General features: G+C 38.4%; 1 protein-coding gene and 1 long non-coding RNA gene across 10 annotated transcripts in view; one reads left to right on the forward strand and one right to left on the reverse strand.

Moving 5' to 3' along the window:
- Positions 1–26,206, forward strand: part of ARMC2 (armadillo repeat containing 2) — a 92,813-nt gene that overhangs the window by 17,655 nt on the left and 48,952 nt on the right. For 4 of the 6 annotated variants that reach the window (XM_081186572.1, XM_081186571.1, XM_081186568.1 and 1 more), the window contains exons 2-3: positions 12,088–12,134; positions 19,089–19,147. The gene's annotated coding sequence lies outside the window, so the exon portion shown is untranslated. The remainder of the gene's footprint in view (positions 1–12,087; positions 12,135–19,088; positions 19,148–26,206) is intronic. The other 2 variants (XM_081186573.1, XM_081186570.1) reach the window with 1 other exon arrangement.
- LOC308583034 lies at positions 1,301–21,480 on the reverse strand. Of its 4 annotated transcripts, none has more exons than XR_014006002.1 (4): positions 21,048–21,116; positions 7,259–7,354; positions 7,005–7,146; positions 1,301–1,738 (listed from the first exon to the last, which is right to left on the reverse strand). It is a non-coding gene; the product is annotated as an uncharacterized lncRNA (long non-coding RNA). The 4 variants fall into 4 exon arrangements; XR_014006003.1 differs by lacking the exon at positions 21,048–21,116 and adding an exon at positions 20,820–21,041 and having other exon boundaries at positions 1,302–1,738; XR_014006004.1 differs by lacking the exons at positions 1,301–1,738; positions 21,048–21,116 and adding exons at positions 3,491–5,000; positions 20,820–21,041 and having other exon boundaries at positions 5,386–7,146.

Genomic DNA, 26,206 nt, shown 5'->3' on the forward strand with positions numbered 1-26,206 from the left:
TTTTGTCATCGGCCTTTAATGAGGACATCTAAAATACCACCAAATTCTGTCATGTTGTTTATGTATTTCCTTTGTAATAAACAGAAGTGTATTAATTGTCACTCCCATAATCTGCCAACTTCCCCCCATTAATTTTTATTAATTTTTCAAATTTATAATCTGCCAATGTTTCTTTTAGAAACATTTCAGTTCTTCTGTTTCTTCATCTTTAAGGGTTCATTCAGTCATCAGGTAATGGTTCTGACTAGTACTCTGATCCTAAACATTTATAACTCTGTATTTTGTCAGGGATGTTAACTAGCTTTGCTAACATCCTGCTTTGTGTTCATTCTGAGAACCTAGGCTGATGTAGTAAAGCATAGCACTGGACTTTAGAAAGTCAAGATTATTTAATTTTCCTCAGCAAATAACATTATGATAAAAATAACAATTCAGCCTCTATCTCCTCAGCCAAATCTGTGCTTCTCTGTTTTCTAAGCTTTTGCTCACTGTAGCATTAACAGGACGAGGGAAACCTTTCAGTTTTGTGTATAGTTACATCCATGACAGGGAATGGTGAAGTTCACCACTGGCTTCTAAGTGTTCACCAAAAGAAATATTGGATGGGAGGACTCTTGTGAAATAAAATAGTTCACATTTTGTTTTTCTACTTAAATTTCCATTTTTATTCATAAACATTATTGTATGCAAAAATCCCTTATTCCTCACTTCCCTTGTTTTCTCCTTGGTTTTGTTTTTAACCAGCAAGTTGCGCGCTTTTAAACACTAGAAAATCATAGAACAACAATAATAATACATTGCTAACCACAAATGTAAGAGTCTAAGAGCCAGGCCATGATAAAAAGGTAAAGGTAAAGGTACCCCTGCCCGTACGGGCCAGTCTTGACAGACTCTAGGGTTGTGCGCCCATCTCACTCAAGAGGCCGGGGGCCAGCGCTGTCCGGAGACACTTCCAGGTCACGTGGCCAGCGTGACATCGCTGCTCTGGCGAGCCAGAGCCGCACACGGAAACGCCGTTTACCTTCCCGCTAGTAAGCGGTCCCTATTTATCTACTTGCACCCGGGAGTGCTTTCGAACTGCTAGGTTGGCAGGCGCTGGGACCGAACAACGGGAGCGCACCCCGCCACGGGGATTCGAACCGCCGACCTTTCGATCGGCAAACCCTAGGCGCTGAGGCTTTTACCCACAGTGCCACCCGCGTCCCATCCAGGCCGTGATAGAATCTGCTTATTATGGATATTTCTGTTTTGGCTGAAATCTTTGAAGGGACTGTATTTTGATTGATTTCTGGTAGAGAAGGGGAGAAAAATATACCGGTAACTCTATATCTTATGCATTAAGATACTGAGATATGTACCAAGTAATATTATTGACAAGGAACAGAACAGACAAGGCATGGTGGCTTGCCAAGGCCCTCACCTGAATAACCATTATTTTTCTTACAGAAAAAAAATATTATTTAAAAAAGACTACTAGCCCTAACTTAAAAACAACCCGAACCCCAGAGTTAATACTTTGTATGTTTCACCCAATACTTTGTGTGAAACAATGTCTCGTAAATAAATAAGCAAGCAAGCAAGCAAGCATGCTACGTGCAGAGTGCTAAAATAAAATTGATGTATATAATAAGAATGAACAAAGAATCTACACAAACAATATTTCACCTGAACAATATTTTACCTATGGTAAGGAGTGTCTTTACGTCGGTCCACTGTTTCCTGACAGATCTCTCTCCGCCTGTGAAGAGTATGAAGAATATGGCACTTCTATACAACATAACAAATTATTTTCAAACAGATCAAAGCAGCACTTTGCATGAAGCCTGGATGCCAGTGTGAAGAAGCCCAATAACTCTTGTAGCATGCCATACATTTAGGAGTCAGGTTGATGCATTCTGCACTGTTTCCAGTCACCATGCAATCTTCAGCATAGACCCAAAAGCGGCACTCTTTTTCAGGGACCCTGGGGAAGCAAAGGTGGAGTGCTGTGCAAAAACATTCTGCAGAATGTGGCTTCTGTTGTTTGTTTTCCAGCAACTGGCTGCCATGAAGCACCTAATGTGACATTGATTCTGCTGAACCATCTTGGTTAATGGATTATGTAACTGAATTCTCTGTCATTCCCCCCCCCCATCACATACATTTAAACTGATGCCAGTATGACAGAATGAATACGACTGAACATAGGAATTTCATATTGATTCAAAATTCCTATAATTTATCAATCACTAGGTCATAACTTTATATATTTACCACACTCTTTGTTAGACTTCGTTCCTATTTTTAGTTGCTTCCTTTTACAATCACAGATTGGTAAGTGTTTGTTAATCTATGACATGAAAAACAAAACGAAATCTTGTGCTATCAGGTATCCCAAGCTGTGGGCGGCGATGGGGGGGGGGGCAGGGCAGGATCCTCACCTATCTGCAATTCATGGGACAATTATAAGAAGAAAATGATCCTGGTGTGCTTTGTTATTTGCTGAAAAAATGCTTTAAGAACTTGCTCTTAATTTTTATAATTGTCACACCATTAATGAAACCTTAACTCATATCAACCATATAAGGTTAAATTGAGTAATCAATCAAATTTGCATAAAATTGAAGGGGAATAAAATGAGTTTTAAAATAGAGCATCATATATCAGTTATTTGCAGATTATGTATGTATGTATTTATGTATGTGCCACACAATAGATACCCGTGTGGAAAAAAACAGGGATGAGCCTGCTGCCTGCAGTTTTTGCAAATACTTGGATTTAAAATATATAGTTTAATATATTTTAAAATGCATTTCCTGGTTTAATAAAGAGCAGCTCTTTAATCAAAAGGTTTTATATCCATGAATATAACCTAATTGACTCAAATTTTATTTTAAGTAGGACTTGCATTAGCAATGTAATGCAATTATCTTAGGATGTACCTTTACATTTTTGTAGATCAGATTTTCAAAAAAATAAATGATTTGGTTTGGTTTGAGCAGAGTACTCTTTACAGCTTCTGCAAAACTCACTGACAGTGTTAAAACAATAGTATAATTGAAGTGTCATCATTATAAAAATAGTTTTCTTTCAACTTCATTTGTTGTAGTACTAGTAAGATTACCACTCCTCAAGGTGGCCATAGTATATTAGCATTTTGTTATTCATTTAAATATATGCAAATTTAAAGTCACCCATTACCTAGTACTGGGTATTTGAAAAGCCCTCCCTCAAAAAAATATTGCTAAAAAAGATGAGTAAAGCAGGCCAAGACACTCTACATGTTACCAACCTATTAAAAAATTAAGTACCAGAAGAAATATTAAATATGAAACATTGTGTCTTGGCCTGGTATATTTCCAAGAGAGAAATCAATATACCTTTATTTAATATGCAAATTTCAATCTCTTGAAGGATCCCCATTTGCTTTATTATGCCAGCTGAATATAACTATCCTAAACTGCAAGATTCCGAAACAAAATGAGCTCATTGAAGATGTCCCCCTACAAAAAACCAATTACCATCAATTATCTTGACTCTGCCATCCAATAACTATTGCACTTCATAGAAAAATGTACGGTTTAAAACAAGCTATGATGGAGGCATTGTTAAGTCTCTGGAAAGGTTTTGAAGAATAACGGACCATAATAATAATATTGGGTGGGATCTAAAACAATTAGAAGTTCTGCATTCCAAATGGGACTTTTTGGGGCGCAGGGATCTAATAATTTCTAGTTCATCTTCAAGTCCATTCTTTTGCATGATTTTTTTTTTTTACACATATTTATACTTTTTAATCGTTGGTGGATTTTAAACAATTCACATCCCTTCCTCTCTCTCTCTCTGTATGTGTGTGTATGTTTCAATGCTTTCTTAGTGTTCTTATGTATATTTTATACTTCAGCATTGCATCTTGTAACATATAGTGAATGGTGAAAAATATTACCAACGATCATTTGGATGAACACAACATGAACTGAACTAGTCAGTTTTATAAAAGGATGAACTGCATCTGGAATTTGTTCCTTTTTGGATATCATAACACAACCCCTTTTAAAATGAATTTCCCAAGCTCTGTTCTATGTATCCAAATTCATAGGCGCACCCAAAGTAGGTCTTTGGAGACACGGGCAATTAGGCTTTTGCTAAGTAAGTTTGCCCATCCTTCCAGCTACATTCCAGCCCTTCTGACACCACAAGACAGGAGTGAGGAATCTGTGACTCTCCAGGTGTTTGACTCCCAACAGCATGGACAATGCAAACCCTCCAACATTCCTCAGATGAAAATAAGGACATTTCTTACTCCTCCCCAACAGACCCTCCTCAACCCCCCCTTTTTTTGTTCCCCTCCCTGCAGAGCATTTCCTATCAGAAGAATGGTGAGTGCCATCACCAATGGGACACAGCTCACACACCCTCCACTGTCCTGAGAAAACTCCTTAATCCTGCTTTTATTTTATTCTTTGGTAGGGTTACAAAAAGAAAAACATACACCAAGAAATAAATTTTAGAAAAGAGGATTGAATGTGGATGCACAAAGCATTCTTTAATTAAAAAATCAAGACTCCTTGCGCTCCGCTCTACCACTCCTTTGTTCCCACCAAGGGGAGACAGTGGGGCTGGGCCTCAGTGGCAACAGCCTCTTCTCCTCCTCATCTGCTCTCCAGCAGCCGCTACAAGCTGCCCAAGGGAGGAGGCCAGCGGCAGCAGTCCTGGAGAGGCCATGGGGGGCTCCCTCACCACCACCTCTGCTCGGGACAAGCGCCAGCTCACCCTCTTCTTCAAGCTCAGCAGCAGCAGCAGTAGCAGCAGGGGAAATAGGGACAGTTCGAGATGAAATCAGAAGCCGGGATGGCTTTCTTAATTCCAGGATTCTCCCTGGAAAATCAGGACACTAGAAGGGTGTGGACAACGATCAGGGATTATGGGAACTGCAGTCTATCAACTTCTGAAGGTCTGCAGATTCCCCATTGCTGCACTATAACTTAGTTATCTTGGTGGGTGTTTTAATTAACGGTAACCTTAAGGGACGCGGGGGGCGCTGTGGGTAAAACCTCAGTGCCTAGGACTTGCCGATCGTATGGTCGGCGGTTCGAATCCCCGCGGCGGGGTGAGCTCCCGTCGTTCGGTCCCAGCTCCTGCCCACCTAGCAGTTCGAAAGCACTCTTAAGTGCAAGTAGATAAATAGGGGCCGCTTTATAGCGGGAAGGTAAACGGCGTTTCCGTGTGCTGCGCTGGTGCTGGCTCGCCAGCTGCAGCTTCGTCACGCTGGCCACGTGACCCGGAAGTGTCCTCGGATGGCGCTGGCTCACGGCCTCTAGAGCGAGATGAGCACGCAACCCTAGAGTCGGACACGACTGGCCCGTATGGGCAGGGGTACCTTTACCTTTTACCTTTTCTTTTAACCTTAATATACCAGAAGGACAGCTGCAGCCAAGTATGTAGAGAAGGACTGAATTCAACAACAATGCACAACAATGTTTATTACAGTATTATATTTAGAGGTTGTACTGTATGAATTAGCACACTTCAAAATAGATCCAAATGCTTTGCTGCAAATATAAATACTACTGTAAACAAAACAGAAAAAAGCTATAAAAAAATTCATGGTAAGTGTTGTTTTTTTAACAACCCTGATAGCAAGAACAACCAGAAGCTGTAGTGGGGGGAAAGCTTATGTAAGTGTGGAGTTATCTAAACTGTCACTGTAGGAGTTGAGGGCAGGGAAATAATGAAATATACGCAAATGCTGGATGAAGTTTTGCTGCAATTAGGTTGCCAGATCAAAATTTCAAAAGCATAGCAGACTGCCAAGCTGAAGTCTCTGTGAAGTTCTATGGAGCTGGAAGATTTTAAAACAAGGAGGGATGATCATTGCATTTATGGAGCTGTGCTGTTCTGGAATAAGGAAAGTCCTTTAAGTAAGAGACATCTGGCAACCTTAAATTACATGATATGTATGTAGACCTGACCTTGCTTCAACTTTCTAGCGGGCAAGGAGGCGATTTTTCTATATTTATCTGATGACGTTTGAGTCAGCTTGGGCAGACTTCAGTAAGAAAAAATGTTTAAAAGCACTTCAAAAAGATAAGATCAATAGTTATTTTTAAGCATTATTTTCCTGGTTTTGCTGGCCAAAACTTCCAGAGTTGCAGAGAATGATCATTTTTTATTTATTTATTTATTTTAAAAATAAATTGTTGTTCAATGAAAACTTCATCCTCAGCTGCTAAAATACATGGCTATCACCACTTCTGAAACTACTATGAGCATTCTTAAAAGCAATAAATTAAACTAATATTACTATTCAATTTATTTTAGCCTATCTGTAAGCATATTTTATCTGCTTCCATTATTTTGTCTGGAATTTGTCATTACTAAAGAGTGTAATCCACATTGCATTTTAAATTATAGAAAAGCTGCACTTACATTTAATAGATTTGGATGGCACCTGGCATTTTTGCATCAGATTAGTCATTGTTTTTCCTTGCAATCAGAATTTCCTTGTACTTGAAATATATTTGGATTGTGTCCATCTTATTAACACACAGTTAAATATGGGGACTCACTTGAAAGCTCCACATTTCCGGTGCTAATCATGATGCTGATGCAAAGCGATAAGTACCTATCTTAAAATACCTGACTTTTAAAGGAATCCTCAAATCAGGGTGAAGCATGAATCCATTAGTTGGCATGGGCAGTTGATCAATGAATTAATCACAGCTTTAACAGATGGATTTCTGTTCCAGTTGCAATCAGAGATGTAGCCCTTGCAGCGGTGACAGCCTATGAACACCTCATGAGTCACACAAGTTTGATTTCCCAAACAGTGACATTATATTGTATACTTAGGAGAAGCTAGTATATTTGTAAAATAACTGCAAAACATCATTTGCTTTGAGACGTAGTATTAACTGATCTATATATTTATTTACATTAACCATTAAAACAAAGTAACTGCTTGACCGAACACTTTTAATACATTTTCATTTCAAAAGCAGAGAATCATAGTCTGAATCAACTACCTTTCAATGGATACCTCAGGATACTCTTGCACTGCGATCGTACCAGCACTGTATAACGATGAAGTGCAGTGATGTCTATTTTAGCCATATCGGAGGGGGAGTATGTTGTCGAGTAAGATGCTTCGTATTTTGCTGCTGCATTCTGCAGAGCAAAATCAATTTTTAGCTGTCCGAAACGTTTGTTTATTTCTGAAGAATTGGGAAATAAGCACATGGCAAAAGTGATCAGAGCAAAAGATGACTCGTTTAATCACCTCTTCGTTACAAATATCCAGAATTCATCTCTTGAATCCCGTCAATATGAAGTCTAACTCCTCAAGAACATAAGATTCATCTTCCAGATATTCAACCTAAGGTGGTGTAAAATGTAAAAACAAAAAAACAAAAACCATATGAAACCAAACACATGCATTTCGGGACTCTGTAGCCTTACTCCTGTACAGTATATCAGTGCTACTAATATTTACTACCACTGTTAAATTCAGCAATGGTTTACAAACAGTACTTGCTCCATCGTATTTAGCTGTATTTAGTGCAGCAAAATCTGTTACTTCAGAATTTGCCGGTATTGATTTATTTAGACTGTAACCTTGGGAGCAGGCACATAATCTTTTAATATGTGTTTAATTAATTATTGTATATTATTACTTATGCCCCAAATATATCTGTATTTACTCTGACATATATCCCATTGAGTTCCGTAGAAACTGGGAAAAATCTTATCCACAATTACCTGGGAGTAAGCCTTACTGAAAATAGTGTTGTCTACTTCCAAGTAAATATTCATATACATACTCTGGTTTCTCTTCAGATCGTATAAATCTTTCGCCTTTTACCAAGTAAATATTCATACAGTTGCACTGTGTGCTTAAAATTGCAACCAAAGGTGAATAAAATAGTCAAGAGAGCTAGAGGACTTGTTTTTAGAAAGCATCAGATGTTTTATGGTGCACCTTTACACTCTATAAAACAATCCCGACAAAAATGTCTTTGAAGCAATGGAAACTTGTGTCAAGCAGCATATATTGCATCCATCACATTATGAATTGGTATCTCCTCACTTGTATATAGTATAGACTGTACAAATTAATCTAAGAATTGAGGAGTGCTGCTTTATGAATCAAGAAAATCCTAAAATATTTAATTATTCTGTTTGTATTCAGAGGTTTTAGAAGTCAGGCTGATGAGCAAGAATATAGTTAACCGTCCACCTTCCAATCTATTTACTTTTAATGTAAAAGGTCTGCCTTTTATATCTGGTTTATCCATGGTTCAGTTGTACTGAAGCAACTGTCTGGCTCGGAGCAGCAGTCTAAATGTTCTGCTTTCTTTCGGCCTTCAGTTAAGTGATTGAGAAGTAGTGAGAAGTGGAATGATTTATCCAGACCTTTAAGTGACTTTTAAGATTTACATTTTTCGCTAAGGCCTCTGTGGCCATAACAGGAGACATATACTATTTCAAGAGTATTGAATTCTCCTCCATATCTAATTTTTGTGGCTCTATCAATTGCATCTATACAGCAAAAGGAATTCCCCGTGAAAGCCTCATAAACTCCAGCAAAACTGAGTACATATGGATCCTGCTCCACTTTATCACACTGCAATTGTCAAAAGCCTCATTTTTACTGTGTACCATTTTTCTACAGAAACCTTCAGATCTGGGGATGGTGGAATCTTATTTTCAAGCTGTATCTTATATATAGGAAATGTTGGTCCTAAACAGGTTCTATTTCTATCCAACTGTAATGGGACTTAGGGAACTACTCCAGGGTATCATCACTGCAATATTTGTTCAGCTAATGTTGTTCAAGGGTGCTAGGAATATTAACACGGAAATAGTCTACATCATACAGAATCCTTGACATTTTAAAGGTAAAAGCATAGTCAGTTGAACAACGAGACTAAATAATTTACAACCAATTTTTTTTAAAAAATAATTGATTTCATATTTAAGTTTATATCCCAGTTTTTAATTAATGCGCTAATCCTAAATATCTTCCCACCACTGTCTATTAAGTCACCTCTCTTCCCTCCTTCAAATCTGTCTGCAAAACCCAACTTTTCTACAGATATTTTACTAGCACACTCTGTCCTCAGGGCTCCTCCAGACATCCTGTTTATTGAGCATTCACCCACATTTGCTTACACAAAGCTTACATGGAGGATAAATTCTGTCTGGTCTTTATTGAGAATTTGTTCTGTTTGTTTGCAAGGAGGTTCTATGACAATGAGCATTCATCCTGAATACATCCCAATTTGCTTGTGCATCTTCCTGCTAATCATTCATTCACCCCACACTTTGTAGTTTCATTTCCCCATCACTTTCTTAACTGCAAAAAACAGGGTTTTTTAAAGTGAATTTGATGCGACAGAGCTCTTTCACCTACTTTAGCTGTGCAAACCTAGATTTCGTGTTCACTTGAATCCCTCCCTTGAAATACAGATAGTCTGGAGATGATGCTATTCTTTTGCCTGCAGTCATTACTATTTTATCCTTTCTACTTTTGCTTATCAAGTCCTGCCCTTTCCGTTTCCCTCTGTCCTATCTATAAAAGTCTTCTTAACAGACAGTGCAATGGTGCACTGATTCTACTAAACAAATGCTAAATAGCAGCAGTAATAATGATAGTGCCAGCACTAGCACACTTATCCAAACGTTGCCATTTATACACCCATTGGACTAGCACTCCAGTTAAGGAGGCAGCACAGAGGGGCACCCTTCCTGGCCTTTCTTATACTATTCACGGCCTACGTGAAGCAGAAGACTCATGCGTCTAAATAACAGTTTTAATAGCTCTTCCTTTATAAAAACAGGGTGGCTAATAAAGCAAAAACCATGCCATCAAAGTACAGATCTGTGAATGCAGCACCTGCCTCCCTTGTTACATTATATGCATGATGGAAGAGAGAAACTGCTCTTCCAGCTCATAAAATGGAGCACAGGTCAGGTGAGTGCACAATCCAGGCCGCAGCTTGGTAGCTCATTGAACTGTAGCTCATTGGTAGAGCATTTGCCTGAAACTCTGGTGCACTTCTGTTGGTCAGTGCAGACAATGCGGAGATAGATGGAGCGTTGAGCCAACTCAGCATAAGATAGTTTCTTGCATTGGTTGTATAATCACCGTATTTTTCGCTCTATAGGACGCACCCAGCCATAGGACGCACCTTGTTTTAGAGGGGGAGAACAAGAAAAAAAATCTCTCCCTCTGCGCAGCACCCCTTCAGCAAAGCGGCAGGAGAAACGAAGCCCCTTCCATTTCTCCTCCCGCTTGGCTGAAGGGGCGCTGCGCAGAGAGGGAAAGCGAAGCAAAGCCAGGAGACCGAGAGGGATCGGTATGCACCGACCCCTCTCGTTCTCCAGGCTTCAGCGAAAGCAATGCAAAGCCTCTGGAGCGCGGCGGGAGTGCTCCCACAATTTTGCCCATTCTCATTTACCATATTTTTTGCTCCATAAGACGCACACATATTTCCCCTTAATTTTTGGAGGGGGAAAAGTGAGTCTTATAGAGCGAAAAATATGGTAAATGAGAATGGGCAAAATCGTCACCATTTGTGAGGTATTCTTAGGCAATAATTCAAACACAGCCTTTCCCCGCAAACTGGCGTCAGAATATTATAGGACTATAATAATAATAGCAAATAATAATACTTTTATTATTATTTATACCCTGACCATCTTGCTGGGTTGCCCCAGCCACTCTGGGCAGCTTCTAATGCATATGAAAACATAATAAAACATCAAACATGAACAACCTCCTGATACAGGGTTGCCTTTTCTTCCTTATGTGAAATCTCAGCTTATCTTGGCCACTGTGAACTGGGACAAGAAAAAGGGCAGGGTCTTTTGATTTGCTGCTTCAGCAAGTGAAAGATTAAGACAAGATGGATGAAATGCTGTGCTTGTGCAGTAGCACTAATTTGGGTATGGTATTGGTCTTTCAGGACATTACTGCCAGAAATGCTGATAACCAGATAATCGAAGGTTTGGATAACAGAAATGAGGTTTGGATCATGGAAGTCCCAGTAGTTCCAATATAAAAACTAAACTGACGCATTAGTTTCTGGTGCTGAAAATTAGTTTTGCAGAACTACTGGGCTATTTCCATCTATAATGTTTTTAATTAATTCAGTCCTGGTCAGTGAATAAATTAAACCAAGACTCACAACAACCCTTCTGAAGTCACATTTAATCTTCACTCGTTTCTGGAAACTGTAAATGGGTTACAATGCTACACAAGTTTCTCTCTTGTATGTTTAATGAGCATAGATCCTCCTTGATCCCCTTCTCTCCAAGCACGTACATGCATGCACATCACCAGTATAATTTCCATGCACAAGTTCTGAACACTGTGAATGAGAAGTCCAGCATCTTTTTAGTGAAAGCAGACTGCCACCTATAGGTGTATGTTAGGCTTCGCAAATAGGCTCTTTTTTGGGTAACAGGCCCTTTATATATACTACGATAAATTCAACTTAAAATTGTTATAATAGGATGACACAATCCTAATATTAATGTAGTTGCATAGTATTGTTTTATATTCATTCTGCTCTTCTATCCATAAAAAAACTAAACCCTTTAGGAGATTATTTCTACCTGCAAGATGGGTAGAAAAGCAAAAGGGTTAAAAAGAAATGTGGTATGTTCATTTTAAGAAGCAAAGCAATGTTTTAGTTTCATTATCTAGGCAGACCATTGATAGTAGACAACCTGTTATTCTGATAAAAAAGAGTGTTGTAAAAATTGATACAATATTACTTTATAGCATACCTATTTGTCTATATTGTTGCCTATTTATCACTTACATAACCATAATTTTAGTCATGCATTGTATTTCCATTAAATCTGATATGTGTCCAATGTATCGCAACAAGGTTTATTAAAGATAAACAGCTACATTCCTTTATTTTGTTTTTCATTAAATCTTGGGGTAAGGGTGGGATGAAACGCTTGCAATGAAAGTCTTGGTTATGTAAGACTCAAGTATCACATAATCAGTCTCATCAGCATACACCTTGAAAATGGAAATAGAAATTACAATTCCAGATATAGAACATTTTAGATTATTACTCTTATATTTTGCAGGTCAACATTTTCTAAATCACTTGGATAGATCTTGGAACAGTTAAAAGGTAAATAGAAATCCTTTTTATTTTTACTGTGCAGCTAATGACCTGGTCTATGCTACATGTATTAACATGGATGCTACTGCATAATTTCTGAAAATTAAAATCATATAGTAAAAGTTGCTATAAATGCTTTGATAGTGTATTTGGTTTTGTGTTGCTCTTTTTTAAAAAAAGATGCATTAAGCTTGATGCATTGAAAAAGAGTTAACGGTAACATTTTCAACTCTCTTACTTAAGAGTAAATGTTGCTGATGGCATCTGACTCGGAATTACTGGGGAGGGGGGAGAGGGAATTAAAAGAAGTGCAGCTTTTATAAAGTTCTAAGATTGCCGAATGACTATTTAATTTTGTTTTTAAATAGTCTTAGCCATTGGTGTATTGAAAAGGCCCGTTTTAAAATGTCCTGCTTTCTGGGTTTCCTAGTTTACCCGTCTTTGTGTGATGTATATATCCTTCCTTATTTATATCAAATTATTTAAAATTTATTTTATGCTATAACCTGTACAAGGTTGTAAGTAAATGATCTGTGCTGCAGGATTTGGACGTTGTGTGTTAAACGACTGTCCAAAAAAGGAGTACAGCAGTATCTGTTTGTGTTAGTTTTTTCCTCCACTCAATTCGTGGTTGCTGCAATACATTTTAGTAATAATTTGAACAACATTTCCCAATTACAACACGTTCAGCAGACATATTTTGAAACAATTCCACCCAATTTATATATTTTTGTTTGGATCTGGCCCACCATCTTGACACTTTGGATAGCAGGATTTACTTTAAAGATTATTTTACTTTGTAAAGTACAGTATTAACTTTAGAGGAGAAGTGGCCAAAAGTATGAAAACCAACATCCTTGAGCATTATAATTCTTATTTGTTTTCTAATCTATACAGCAAATGGCCTTCTTGGTAAAACCCTTGGTAAAACAACTGCCAACACTTCCACAAAATATAGAATACATTTGTCATAGTCCAAACCAAAATCAATACATAATACAGTAAGAGTCCACAATTTTCTGGAAAGGGACAAGATATTTTAAACGTCCCCTCAAATACTGGATGAAATAAGGGGTAAAAACCCACTGTAGTACTTACAAAAGAACCTAAAAACGAATGTAAAATTATGCTCTGCAATAATGTGCTTTTATGAAATACTTTTCTATTTAATGTAGAAAGAGAATGGATACGTGGGAGACATATAGGGTGGGTGGAGAGCACAAGTAGAATTTGGCCTTATGTCATTCCCATGTTATATAATTAGAAAGCCAACTTTAGAGCCTTCATCCTGAAGGATAATTCAAGCAGAAAAGCGGGGGGTGGGGGTGGGGAAGGGCAAGGGTGCTATATAAAATTTGGAAAGCGACGACCAAGAACATAGTTATATGATTTATCAATGAGTGATTGCCTTGCATGGAGAATTTTAAAAGGAAATATTAAGTAATCTTTCGAACTGCTGTTTATTTTTTTTATGTCAATTTCATATTTTAATGAAAGAATAGAGGCAATTTCCTCCTTTTTTATGAAATGTGAAAATGCTGGATCATAGAATTTGCAAGGCAACTTTTAAAGTTGTATAGAATTCTGCTAATAGTTTACAACTATTTTACTATATTACTATATAACTATATTACAAAGAAATATAAAGAACAAGTGTTACTATACAGGTGATAAATCTGTTAGTACAGGGGTCAGCAACCTTTTTCAGCTGTTCACCATCCCTCAGACCATGTGGTGGGCCGGACTATATTTTTGGGGGGGGAATGCACAAATTTCTATGCCCCACAAATAACCCAGCGATGCATTTTAAATAAAAGCACACATTCTACTCATGTAAAAACACCAGGCAGGCCCCACAAATAACCTAGAGATGCATTTTAAATAAAAGGACACATTCTACTCATGTAAAAACACGCTGATTCCCGGACTGTCCACGGGTTGGATTGAGAAGGCAATTGGGCCACACCCAGCCCCCGGGCCTTAGTTTGCCTACCCCTGTGTTAGTATATGTAAGAGAGTTCAGGTGTCTCAAGATAAATAAAGTGTAAGTATCCTGTAGTAACATTTGCACTTCTATGCTAACATCCGATTGTCATCAACTAGATATGATAATGCCTATTACGGGACCAAGAGTTTTAAAGCCTTCAAATATCACATTATTCATCGGACAAACATCTAACCAGCAGTCCAGCACAGTAAAATGTGTAACCAAATTAGCAACCCATAAATAACACATCTTAGCTTAATGTTCAGTTTATCTCTCTATGTTCATTGGAACTATTAATTGCACAAAATGAAAAATGTTGCAAGGGTGAATTGCACCATAAATAAGTTCTGGGAGGATCTTTTATATCATGTGAGTGGGGGACGGAGACGGGACAACAGCATGTTTTCTCCATAAAGTCCAGATCTCAAATGTATTATATAATTCATTGAGGGCCTAATGTTTCATTTCTTCAGTTACAAAAGAAAACTACTGTATGGAGAATTTAGCTAAAAATCCAACATTAGCTAGAAAAGAAGTTAGTTGCATCACCAAAACGACAACTGGTGGTCTATGAATCGATATAGAGACTGATCAGAGACATTTAAGAGGGAATGCAATCACAGACTTGATTATAATACATAATATGTACGTCTATATTATTGGTATCAGGACTTGGGATGCCTGAAGTTGGGATGCCTGTATCTCTAGCTAACACTAAATTTTATTTTATTATTGCAGAGAAGGAAATGTCCTTCTATAGCCAATAAATGTATGGATTACAAAGTTTCACTGAAGAGCTGCAAGAAAAGTAATTAGTCTTGTAAGAATTCTGTAAGATGGGGAAAGGGGAAAGGGGATCTCTTATCATGGTATACTCGCTGTTCTAATAAGGCGCCATTAGCTGTTACATAATCACAACTATTTCTTCCTCTTAGCCTATGTTTATGCCCGGCAGTTAAGGTCCAGCATAATTAAATTAAAATGTCTTTGACTAGAAAAAAAATGAATGAGGTACTTTTTTGTTTCAGCTCTTTACACTATGAAAGAGAAGCCTGATACTTGCTTCGACAAATGTTCATGATCTTTTTTTTAAACATCCTACCAGAGGTAGAGACCTTTACTGACGTAAGATTGGGATCTGTCTGAATGGGGGATGTTTTTTTTAAGCTGGCTAAAATTACTGGAAGCGTTTCTGAAAATAAAGAGAAAAAATTACAGTGCTCATCTGCCCTAATATTTTCACACGCAGCAAGACTGGTTTGCAGTGTCAGGAACATGCATCTGATCTGTGTCACCTGCTTTGCCATCTGAAAATCAGTCTTGGTGCAGAATTGCAGTGGCCTCCCATTGGTGTAAACTCATCTATTTGAAGAGGCAACATTATTCCATTCTGCAGCTTTTCATTGTTACAGTTGTGTGCCACAACAATGTAATTTATCCATTTGGGCTACCACTTGAAGTGTACCACTTTCCATCTAATGCCCAGTCTTTAAGGGCACATTCCCATACTAAAGATTTACTGGACGAGGAAATAAAAGATTTGATGGGAGCTCTATATGCTGGCAGAACACCAGATATGCTACTGCTGTGGGAGATACATTTGGCACAATTGTGCAGATACGTTGGTGGAATGGCCAAAACCAAGTGGAGTTGTGGTTTCGACATGGCCGGAACAGAGGAAGAACACGTTTATGCTACATTCTAGACTCTCCCAGACTACGCGCACCCCGGTCAATGGTGCAACTTTACACCATCCCTAGATCAGGTGCATATTTTTTTTCCATCACACACATTTTATGCTCATAAGGGGGAATTCTGGTAGCAGGACACTATGGAGAAAGAGCACTTTACACCCTGAGCTTGCAACACATCTGGGCATTGGAGCACATTGCTAACGCTTCTCTAGAATTCCAGACACAAATATCCAACACCAAACTCTACTCTACTCCAATACCCAGGGATGCCAGGACAGAGCACCCACACAGGGTACTCCCGCTCCCATGCCTCCCGAGTCCCTATGGGAATATGGGTGTCGTCTGAACTATACTGCTCCTACCTTGCAGCAATTAGGAGCAGGATCGCGCGCACACAGGCAAGGCCCTTATCCCGCAGCCATGCAAGCTCTCTGCCGTCAAAGACCAGGTACTCCAACTGTTGCCACTACTGTACCAGTCAACACTCATGAGCATTTTTACCTTGCATTCTCACAGATGGATGAACGGGGCAGAAAAAGCTGTCCCCATTCTCGCAAGAGTTCCACAACAACCCCCAAAGGGGAAGGAGTATGTATACTCACAGTCAGTGTAGTCTCTCTTCCTCCACAAGGTGTACAGCTAACGGTGGCAGAGCACTCAGGTAGCATTACTCCCTCTTCTCTTTCAATCCCTCACACACTGTGTGTTCAGTATATTGCTTGTTATTTGCTGTGGTGGTGTTCCAAGGGCACTATAGCCATGTCGGTCATTTTCACATTTTCTACTTGTACGTTCTTTCCCCTCTCCTCCAGGTTGAACACACACTCGATATGGTGTCTGAGCGTAAGTGTTCAGACAGTGCCTTGTCAGTGGTGGCACTACAGTTTTGGAATCAACTTCCTGGTTGTATCTCTGTATCTCTCTCAGATATCACAGAGGTTTTCTTTTGACAGGCTTTTAAATTCAACAATTTAATTGCTAAAGACAACTTCTATCCATTTTTTGGTGTTGTTTGTCCTTGTTTTATTCCTATTTTGTTTTTATACTCTTAGTGTTTTACTTTAATTTTACTTTAACTGTTTTGGAGCAGAAAGGTGGTATAAAAATGACAAAGTACTGAGTTAGCATACCAGGTCCAATAAATTAAAGCCACCAGAATGTGCCTTTGTTGTGCAAGAATCATATTGATTGGATATCATGGTGCATTACAATTGTTTCCACATTTCCATTTCCTTGGATTTCTGTTTCTTGCTTATCCTCTCTTCCAATATCCAAATTTAGACAAAAGTCCCCACAATTATAAATAACAATACAGAAAACACAGAAAGTATTGACTGTTGCTTGCAGATGTGGGGATCATGCCTCATTTAATGTTTATAATGCACACTCTACTTGTGCCAAAATTCAAGGTAGTTACACATTTTATGGAAAAAAGGGTAGGACAACTAAGAAGAATGGAAATTCAAGCTTCACTAACTCATTTCCTAGGAGAGGCCATTGTCCCAGAAAAAGTGGTATAACTAAGTTCGACAAAAAAAATCTCATTCCCTGAAAGGCATAATATCAGAAAGAATACCGTTGTGCGGTAAGTAATCTGAATCAACATTGCATGCATTGCACATCCACACAGTAATGTACGGCCCTAGTGACATCACTGATTGCCACCAAGTGTGGTTTGGGCTCAGTGTATGTTGATAATTAATGCCTATTTGTAGCACATGAGAGAGGAGAATCGTCCTACTGCTTTTGTGGGAATTTTTAAATTGCATTTGTTGACTAGTGGAGAAAGATGAATGAAGTGAACATGCACTTCATATTTCATCTTGCAAAGTACACGATTCAAAAAAAGAAACAGCCCTTCAGTGCCTCTGATCTTTAATTAAAAAGTCAAGAGCTTTAATCCAATGCTACCAAAAAATAATAGAAAATTAAATATAAAAACTTCTCTCCAGGAAAACAGGGGGGAAAAATAGCCTGTGGTTCACTTATGCCTATGATTAAATATAGAAAAATGGCAGTTTCTTAGAATGGAAGGCCAGCCAGACAGCACAGCTTTTCCACAGAACGTTGGGACGGGAAAATGCAGAATGTGTTTATTTGGAAGAGTCTTTGACTTGTCTTAATTTTGACCGCCATTCAAGGTCTGTGCAGCTGAATTGTCATTCATTGGGGATATGTACAACCTGACCCAATATGTTTATGATCTAGTGGCACTATTTTAAAAAAATAATCCCAACATACCATCTGCACCCAAATGCTTGAGGCAGAAATTATTATAAGTAGTTGTACTTTTTAGATCGGTTTATATGACACGGGACAGAATGGCTCGATTTGCCTCAGGCAAGAAATCGACACTAGAAGTGAAGAATTTTATTTACAAATAGCTGTCCAAGTATGTCCTTAACATCGTGTTAGCCCACCTCCTGTTTGGGTCTTTAAGACTTCCCATGCATTCCCCATCTCTGCTCCACTTACTGAATTGGATCCTAAATACATGACTACTTCTTCCACATTGTCATCTCCCAGACTCATCAAGAGCATGTTGTGAGGTCTTCTCTACTGCAATGTTAGAACTTGAAAGTCATTTCTTGCAAGGTTAGGTTAAATTAGGTTTATTACACCGATATCTCACCAAATGTGATAAAAGCACTAGGAAACATTTAAAGACTTTTTAATGTTATTTAGGTTGGCTTTTGGTGGCAGAAGTTAGGCTAGGTAGGATTTAGTTTTTATTATGATTCATCCACTGCATTGGCTTCAGTTATATTATATGTTGTTTAATGTTAATGTATTATTACCCATCTGGTGCCTTTGTTCAAATAAAATATGTAATTAGGCCGGCCCCGCGCTTCATTGTGCTGCTGCTGCTTCTCTTTCCAAAATTGCTGGTATAAGAGTGCAATAAGCACAGGTGAAAGATAGATATAATGTGGATCATCTAGAAGTGGACTACCCAGCAAAGTGCAAGAGGCCACAGCTCTGACCAGTTGTCCAAGGTAGTAAACGTTGCCAGTGGCTGCAATGCTTTCAGTATGAAAAAGCAACAACATCGATTAGAAAAATGTGAGACTGTCAGCTCACTCCCAAGTTGGAACTTGTCCCTTCAGAAATGTGGTTAGGAGTGTAGTGTGACTGTCTTTTTATATTTCCATATGAAGCCCTAAATCTAAAACATACAAGTTTCTGCATTGGACCATAAGTTTTGTGTTAATGTTGACCCAGAAATCCTAGAAACATCATTACTGCCATCAGTTGATTTGTTTTAATGTTTGTTTTATTTAGAAAATTTATTAATGAGGAAGTGAGAGCATTATCCAGAGCTGGGTTTATGGTGAGCTGCTGTAAGTATAACCCTATGACCTTGATTCAGCCCTCTGTGGAATCAAAAGATTAGAGGGCCACCATTGCCATTCACAGTAAGAGAAGGAGGAAGAAGAATAATGAAAAATATCTTATTTCTAACCAGACCTCTGAACGGTCTGGCTGTTCTATGAGATTCTGGGTTTCTGATGTTCCACATTGGTTTTGTTCCGCTTCATTACCAAGCAGATTTGTTATCTGAGAGTCATTATCCCGAGTTGAAACTAGGAAGGATTCCAACTACCTGTTTCCTTGTTAAAACATCCTAGGGAAAAAACATATTTAGGGGTATCTTGGATTCAACGTTCAATTTAGAAAAACAATTCAAGAAAAATAAAATTTAAGTGGAAAATGATAATTAAACAGAAATGTTTTTAAACAGTAATATTATTCTTTGCTGGCAAATGCCGCTTTCTTTCACATCTGGAAACATGTCTTGGTCATCAAATGAAGCAAGCTAGATTGCCTAACTGCTGTTGCCCTGCCCCTGCTTTTTAAGGGGTTTGTCTCTCAGTCTAGAAAAGCATACCTCTTCCAGATCACTCAGTCAGTCAACTATTATCACATAATGCAACAGTCTCAAAGCCCCACAGAAGTACCACAGCTTTACCACGTTCACTTAATTCTGAAAGTTGTGTGTGGCAACCAAACAGCACGCTGTTAGTGGCTATCTAGTCATATTACACTGTTCAGGTTTTAAATATATTTAACATTCTGTTTGGGAAACAGTTATTTATTCTGTCTTGTTTTGAGGAGAGGCCCAGAATTGACGAAAGGAAGCCAATAAAAGACAATAAAACAGAAGTAAACATAAGCTTCTCTCTGCTGTTACATACTCTGACTAGTTTGCTTGCAGTGCTATATACATGCATTTTTCATTTATAAGCTCTAAATCATCTTCCCAGTTTCTTCTTTACTGCTTTCTCTAAAATGGTCCACCTATGTTAGGTTTGGATGAAAATTTTGTAAAAGAGGCTTATTTATCTGCTTTGGCTCAATGGACAGGTACATTCATTTTGGCTGTGCCAAACTGGAACCCAGAAAGCACTGCTTACTATTCTGGATTTTTAAAAAACTGCTCCACACTGGCTTTTCCTGAAGCTTCTCTTATGTATAAAAACCCTGTCAGGGATTTGCAAGCAGCAATAGCAGCAGCCTGCAAGTCTTTTTCAGCATCTCTGAACAAGCCAGTACCCTTTTCTCTTTACTTATTTTGTAAAAAAAACACACACCAAAGATTTGATAGGACATTAACAGTACATCTAACCCCTCTTTTCCTCAATCCCCGGCTCCACTTTATTTTCCCAACACACAAAGAAACACACACAGGCACAGGTATCCATGTAAACAATGTATTTACCTTCCTTTTTTTTTTTTTTGCTGCTTCTTCTTCTTTGCATAACATTCATTTTGTGATACTATTAAATCTCAGCCGTCTGCTTGACGCACAAGCCATCTTAAGATGGTTTTGTTTTGCTTTTCCAAGCCCTTCCAAGAAAATTAAAATGGAATAAGGAGGGTAGGGAAGAGACAGCACAAGAGGAGCTAGATTCGGCATGAGATTTATGCTACATTTCACTGCCCCGAGGATCCTTAAAAGGGGGGGGGGGAGACACACACACACCAGAAAGCAAGGGAGAAAACTGTACTTACATTACTGCACACTCCTGCAAATCTCCTCCACCTTCCCCCTCCCCTTTACAACCTGATAGTACTACACATCGCATTCCTAGTGAGCTCCGTTCTCTGGATACCGAATTAGAACCCCGAGCAAAGGATCAACCACTTATCTCTTTAATCTACGATTTAAAGTACATTAAGATCAGAGCGAAAATAAAATCACTGACATGGCATGAGAATATTATAACACACATGACAGACCTTTCATGCCTCTATGTATTTCCCTCCCTTAGTGACAGACGTTTCATTGGCTTCTCGCCGCGGCACGAGCCCTGCCGCTATTGGCTGGCGAGGTCGGGCTTATCCCTGTTGGTAGGCAGAGGCTGGCTGCCGGACTGGCCAATCGTGTGTTTTGTTTCCAGGAGAAACATGGCATGTATAGCTATTTAAATCCTACTACACGGTGATGTAAGCGAGGGGGCTGTTGTAAAAAAAGAAGAAGAAGAAAAAGGAGGGTGGGAGAAGAAAAGAGGTTAGTAATAAGGCAAACTGAAAGGAAAATCTTGTCAAGCTGAATTATTTACAGTGCATGAGTTAATCCAACTGGAGACAAATATAAGTGACCCACCACACCTGCACATTGAACCAATATGTTAAAACCCTCTTCTGCAAAGAAATCTGCACAAACACATATGGCCCTTCTATTAGCCCAAATGCTGAGGTAATTTAGAGACACTGTTTTTGTCTCTTGACATAAATCTTTAAAATTCAAACACTTGGATTAATATTCAGGACACATCCTCTCAAATACTCTGTTGCTGCTATATATAAATAAAAGAATCCCCATATATATATATATATATATATATATATATATATATATATATATATATATAATCCTTGATCTACAACTTGCTTAGGGAGAAAAACACCTTTCTCTTTTAAAATGCAGTGTAGTACCATTGTTAGAGGGCTGTATTTTTGCAGCAGGGTTGATATTTTAAAGGACTGTCCAAGAACATTACTGCATGGAGTAGTAGGCACAGAGGTTTTATGGAGAATCATTTGGAGTACCGTATCCCTTTGACCCATTTGCTATATTCCTTCTCTTCCTACATTCATGCAAGTGGTCAGAGAGATTCATGTAAGCGCTCTTCCTCCCCTGACCCTGTACAGTTTATCCCACCAGTAATACAGCAAGCATAGTAATGGTAATCCTGGTCCTTGTGCTGTTAAGCTATTTGTATTTGAATTTCCACCCAAACAAGATTTTTACAGTAAGTTATTGGAAGAAAGGACAAGATTTGCACATCCACTGTATCTGGGAATCCCAGGGAACAATATTACAACATGGGCTTCTGTTTTGCAGGGGCACCATGGGTGTAGCGGGGGGGGGGAGCTGCCCCCCTAGATCAAGTAAAACAATAGAAATACTTAACTAACTGATCAATCACATCGGTTCTGCCCCCCCCCCAGGTCTTGCCCCTCCTAACAAAAATCCTGGCTACGCCCATGAGGGGCAGAGGATTTAAAAATCTGTTCAAGGAGAACCCTCTGAAAGCTTATTGCAGCTACCTTCAAGTAGAAGATCTCTAACAGTGGATAAACAAGCTTGACCTCCATTACTGTCATGGAAGACTTAGTGGACATTCAAGTCAAGGATTGCCCCGCTCAAGCAGAAACCAACAAAAAGCAGAAAATATGGTGCCGATTTGCAAAATTGAATAAACAATATATGCAAATGTATAAATAACTATTGATATCTGAGCTATACTGCCACTAAACATGGAGGCTCAATTTATTTATTAGTAGCATCAAATACCCGGCACTGCCTGAAAATTTGTAGAAACCACACAATATAGTAATTTTTTAATGTGATTTGTGAGTTTGGGCCTATCATGCCAAAAACACTATCTTTTTGCGTTTTTATGACTGCTATATCTGATTCTGTCTTATAACTTTTTGTTATATTCATGAGACTTGCCTTTTATTCAGTGTTTTTGCAGCTGTAGTGTGCCAATAAGGCAGTATATTAAAGAAAGGTCCTTGTATTGCCTTTGCCATATTTGGTATATGTAATAGTCTTGTAATGTTCTGCATGGAGTTCTCTATAATATTCATTGTGTGGCTACACTGGTGTTTTAAAAGTATACTCTCTAAACAACAACAGCAACAAAGTAGCCTCTGTTCGCCATTGCGGATTCATGGTACAATAGACTGCATTTAATTCATAAGAAAGGCAGGAACTGAACATTTTGGAATGAGATTTGGGTCTCAGACTTTATAAATAAATGACAGTTATATGGCAGAAATAGGCAATTTCTTCAGCACTTAAAACCATGCAGAAAACCCATTAAGCTTGATGGCTGTTTCTTCAATTTGCTAATTTTTGTTTTTCTGCAATACAGTTTTGTGTGCATTTGGTAGACAGCATCATTTAGCTGGCATAGAAGAGATATCATAAATACCACAGTTTTTATGTCAAGTATGATCAGACATGAACCAAACTATATGCCAAATGCGAATCAGATCCCGTATTTTAATGCTTGGAATAAGGTATAACCAGCAGTTACATAACTGATTATCTTATTCTGGACACAGCATTGCTTACTGTTGGAAGAACATTGCAAATCTTCATTATATATGCTAGTGGCATGTACATGAGTCAATTAATTTTTCACCATTTTTATGTATTAATTGCATATGTATTTAAATCATCCAAAGAGCCTGAAATATGTGAATTGTCTTTTTAAACCCCCCTTTATCCTCACAACACTTCACACAAAGCACATAGTTAAAGTTTGGAATTTGCTTTCAGAAGATGCCTTTTAAAAAGGGTTATAGACAGATACATGAAGGAAAAGGCTGCTATCAATGGCCCATGATGGTTAAGTTCTACCTCCAGTGTCAGAGGTAGTGTGCCTCTGAATGTCAGTTTCTGGGAACTGCAAGTTCCAGCAGAATGATGTTGTACTCAGGTCCTGCTTGCAGGCGTACCATAGGTATCTTCTCATAGGCTAGGCTTTTTATGTTTTGTGAGGTAGCTTAAGAATGGGAGATTGTAGCTTGCCGCAGCCAGTCAGCCAGTGAGATTCATATCTGTTTGGATTTGATATCCCGCCTTTCACTCCCTTTTTTGAGTGAACATGGGCCTTCTGTGTTAATTGCAAAAAGAAATGTCCCTTAAGCCATCAGTAGTCTGGGAGACACAGCTCTTGCTAGTGGGAGACTTAAAATACCAAAAATGTCACTAAAGCCACATGAACAAACATTTCTTCTACCTGGCAATCCTCTGATTGGAGAAAGGCTTTTCTTTCTTTCTCCAACCATTTTCAAGACAAAGAGCTCAAAATAATAACCTTTGTGCTTCATTTTGAACTAAAAGCATCTTCTTCTAGCACCCTACAGAGATGATTTATTCATGGAACAGCATAATAGGTAAGAGTAAAAATAGTTGAGGTGCCCTTTTGGCTTCAGTAAAAAAATAAAAATCAAATTAAATTGCATTTAAAAATAACTACTTTGACATTTAGTTTAGATAAATACTTTACCCTTCCCTGGCACCAGTCCTTCAGTTTAACTGAAACATATGCTGCTTCCATTTACATTATCTCTCCATCAAAGCAGTTCACATCTCCACTTTTAGAAATTATACAAACCACAGAGACATTTGAAGAGCCTGCTTCTTCCATAATGCACAGGCTTTAATATTTTGCCACTTCTATTACTGCCTTTTTAAAAATGGCATTTCCAGCAATTTAGTGACTATGCTGGTTGCAGAAATCAAAAAGATTTGGTTTGGTTTGGGCTGTTACTTTTAATGTGAAAGTACTTTAAGCTTTTGTATACCACAGTATTATATTTTTCTGGTTCTGGAAGGTCAGGATTCTAGTTTGAATTCCAAATTGCAGAATTCCAGCTTGAACTGGTGGTAGGTTACCCGGTGTGTTAGCAAAGGTTGCCATGGACTAACACGCATGTGGCAACCTACAGGCCACACACAATCATAAGGAAACCTGCAGCCTCTGGGGGTGCCTTGCTACTCACCAACATTCCTTCCATTAGTGAATTTTGATGCCTCCCCAGTGGGTTTGTGCCAAAGCCCACCCACCTCCCTCCCCGTATAAACCATGCTCCCTACCACCTGCCAAAGTGTAGTTTGGTGGTCTTGGAGCAGTGGGGAAAGAATGTGAGATTAGCGATGGCAAGCCATTCATCTAGGACTACCGAGACCAATTGGTGCTGATTATATTTTAAAATTAGTTATTATTTGAAAAATAGATATTAGAGTGCAGTAGGAACAATTAACACTGTGAGGGAGTTTTTAACAGGAGCAGCATAGGGCATCAATATTCCATATATTTGCCCTGGTTATTTAAAAAAAGTAATATGTACTATTTGCAAACAGCCAAACTAAGCAACATATTGTTAAGAATTTCAGCAAATCATTGAAGATAATAATGCCATGGGACTACGTTGGTTTTTCCAAATGACATGTAACCTGCCTTTCACCATGCAACTTCTTTTTTAAATGGCCCACACTTTATTAATTTTTGACCAGGCTGTTTAACAACAGATATCTGTTTATATTGCATGGTGGCATCTAGCAGGACTGACTGTTCTGGTTGTATTTTTTTAAAATCTCCATAAGCAAGCACTAAGGAATTGCCTGAGAGCAAACTTTATACTTCAACATCTTTGCCTTGCAGCAAGTGATAACTTCAGAAAAGGCAAATAAATGTTCCCACCGTCCTGTCCTCATTCTTTGACTACAGTAACTGCTCTTGTCTCACCGTAAAATTTGCCATGGCAGGTTACCTACTTGATTTGTCCACTGCACTTGAAGTGGTTGCTAAAAATAGTTATTCTCAGCCTGTCTTCTTTGTCAGTAAATGCATCCCCCACCCCACTCCTGTCATTAGGAAAATACACGAAGATCTACAAAATGAGTAGATGAGGACTGGATTCATCAGCTAGTAACCATATGGTCTCACTCTAAATATAGAGTGATGATAATCAAAAGATTATGTGATGGGAGTCATTGCCTTAAAAATAAAGATAAAATACAATAAAAATAAAACACAACCACAAATAATCCTTACATCGTTTTTGTCATCTTTATTTTATTTTATTTTATTACGATATTACCAAAGACTTTTCTTAACTTGAGTGGTATCCTTGCCACTTTTATATCGTGTTTTTAACAATGAAATCGTATCGTATACTTGAATTTTAAATGTTATGATTGACCTGGCTGCCATTGTATGTTCACATGCACCATTTTAATTGGATAGTTCGTTTTTGCCAGCCACTTGGGATATTTTCCAGTAGAAAGATGGGTTATAAGCAATTGTAAAGGATCCCTGGATGGTTAAGTCCAGTCAAATTCGACTGTTGGGTGCGGTGCTCATCCCCATATC

The sequence above is a fragment of the Podarcis bocagei genome (genome assembly GCF_964188305.1).
Source record: "Podarcis bocagei genome assembly, chromosome: 3".
NCBI lineage: Eukaryota > Metazoa > Chordata > Lepidosauria > Squamata > Lacertidae > Podarcis > Podarcis bocagei.